Genomic DNA, 2,338 nt, shown 5'->3' with positions numbered 1-2,338 from the left:
GTGATAGGCTGTTAGCCTTTTATTACAATACGAATCCTCCCTTAATCTTTGGGCAATATTTAGAATGCAAAAGGATATATTACACGTGCTACTCTATCATAGGTCCATAGGGGCGGTGATCTAGCCTAAAAAGTAGGTGGTCCCAAAATCTCCAACGAAAAAGGCATTGGGGACAACCTTCGAGAAAAGTGGTCCCCTAAATCTATGAGAATCTTGCAAAGCCGTTCTGGGAAGTTCTCGGTACTCCGAGGTGTCACCATAAGGAGACCTGACTTCGGGGGTCTGTTGGAGTTATCGAGACCTCATCTCGAGAACTGAGGAGATGGGGGCTCGCTAGTATGACGTCGACGGATCACCTCTCCGAGGACTTTCGGGAAACCTGTTTTTACTTCCTGCCATGTGTCATCATTTGTTGACGTGGTCGATAAGTCGAAAATGGCCTCAAACATTTGTTGACATGTATGGTGGAGACTTATTGGTATTTGACGCATGGCAGAGATTGTTTGTTTGCTCGGTCGGCAATCCTCGATCTCGGTGGGACACATGTTGGCCATGGGAGTCATTTCCGAAGTTACAACTGCCATTAATGCGTGGACATGTGGCGCTCGTTTAGTGGTCGGGCCTCTGAGAGTGCATTAAGTGCTGAAGACACGTGTTGCCTTCCGAATGGTCGGGACTTTGCGACTTCCCTCGTTAGCCTGTCCCGAGTAGTAGGTTGTCAACTCGATGGGCATCTCAAGATGATACTACCCCTAGACTCACCCCGAGCCCCGAAATTAACCCTGTTATGACCAAACTGCTAACTTACATTCAAAGATCATTTCATGCCAAATAACTTGAACAAATCCACATTATAATGTGACCTTATCCATAAATCACCAACATGCATGAAAATATACAAATATGCCCTCAACGGGCCAAATTACCAAAATACCCTTATAATAAAAAGTGGACTCACATGCATGCATTTAATAATATAATTCACATAAACATGCATATAATCATTTAATGGCATAATAAATCAATTATGGCCCTCCCGGCCTTCTAACCCTACAATAAACCTCATTAGGGATTTTTGGGCATTACATGGGGGCCCCTGATGGTGGGATGACGACTAACTATGCCATCTACTTTTATATTGGTTTACTTTTCCTTGTATTTTCCTTTAACTAACTCTTTTTACTGCATTTCAGGCCAAATGAATTTTGCCTACCTGGTGGACGGGAAGAGGAAAGCGACCTTGGAGGCTAGAAAATGAAACATGCAATCAGTGAAACTTTAGGGGCCCTAAAGAAGGGTAAAATCTCCACCTCCGACACCCCCACAACTGCTCCAGCTGTGGGCTCTCAGTTTTTGTATGCGAGGTGTCCTCTTCTACAACTAGCGCTACCCCAGCCACGGGACCTCGCCAGGGTGCAGCAGCCCCATCCCAGCCTCGCCTGCCCAAAGCGAGGAAGCTTCCAGCAGCCCAGGAGGATTTTGACAGGATGGCCCAGCGAAGGAAGGCCATCTCTAAAGAGTCGGATCCCATATTTGCAGCCTCGCTAGAGCATGTGTAACGTCACAAAACTCCTAATAAGGATTAGTATGTTGATTAGTGTGTCGGGCGGGCATAATTGGAATTATGTGATTTTAATTAAATATATATGTGATTATGTGAATTATATGAGTTATATTATGATATGACTGTTTATGCATGTTTATGTGTATTAAATGTGCTTAAAGACCCGCTTTTATTAAAAATGGACGTTTTTCATAATTTTGACCCATTGAGGGTATAACTGTAATTTTAATGTGTTATGTGCTTGTGACCACATTATTTTGTGGGTATTCATGATATTCAACAAGAGTCGATCCTTTTGAAAAATTTAGTGGAAAAGCCACAACGAGAATAAATTCCTGGATCGGGGTGAGCCAAGGGGTATTTTGGTAATTGTACACATTTCAGGATTTATTGATAAACGAAAGTGTTTGATGGGAAATAAATTGGTTTGATGAATTGGTTGATTTATTTGGAGATTAGGGGAATAAATTGAGGTTTAGTGGGAAATTAGGCTAAATGACCATTTTGCTCTTGCGAATACTTTGAAGAGAAATTATAGGGGAAGGGTATAATGGTCTTTTGACCATGTGACTAATGAAATTGATTAAGGGTCAAGGGAAACTGCTACTCATGTATTATTTCTCTCTCTATCTCTCTCTTAAAATCCTTCTTGAAAAAGGGTTTTGAAGATAACACTTAAAATTTGAGGAAATTCTTGAATTAGAGGCTTGGAAAGAGAATGAAGGGCTTGGGAAGTGAAGGTTGTTGCTGATTAATAGAGAATTCGAAATTGTG

The sequence above is a fragment of the Humulus lupulus genome, chromosome 2 (assembly GCF_963169125.1).
Source record: "Humulus lupulus chromosome 2, drHumLupu1.1, whole genome shotgun sequence".
NCBI lineage: Eukaryota > Viridiplantae > Streptophyta > Magnoliopsida > Rosales > Cannabaceae > Humulus > Humulus lupulus.
The sequence above is the reverse complement of the archived record's forward strand: the minus strand, read 5'-3'. Positions refer to the sequence as shown.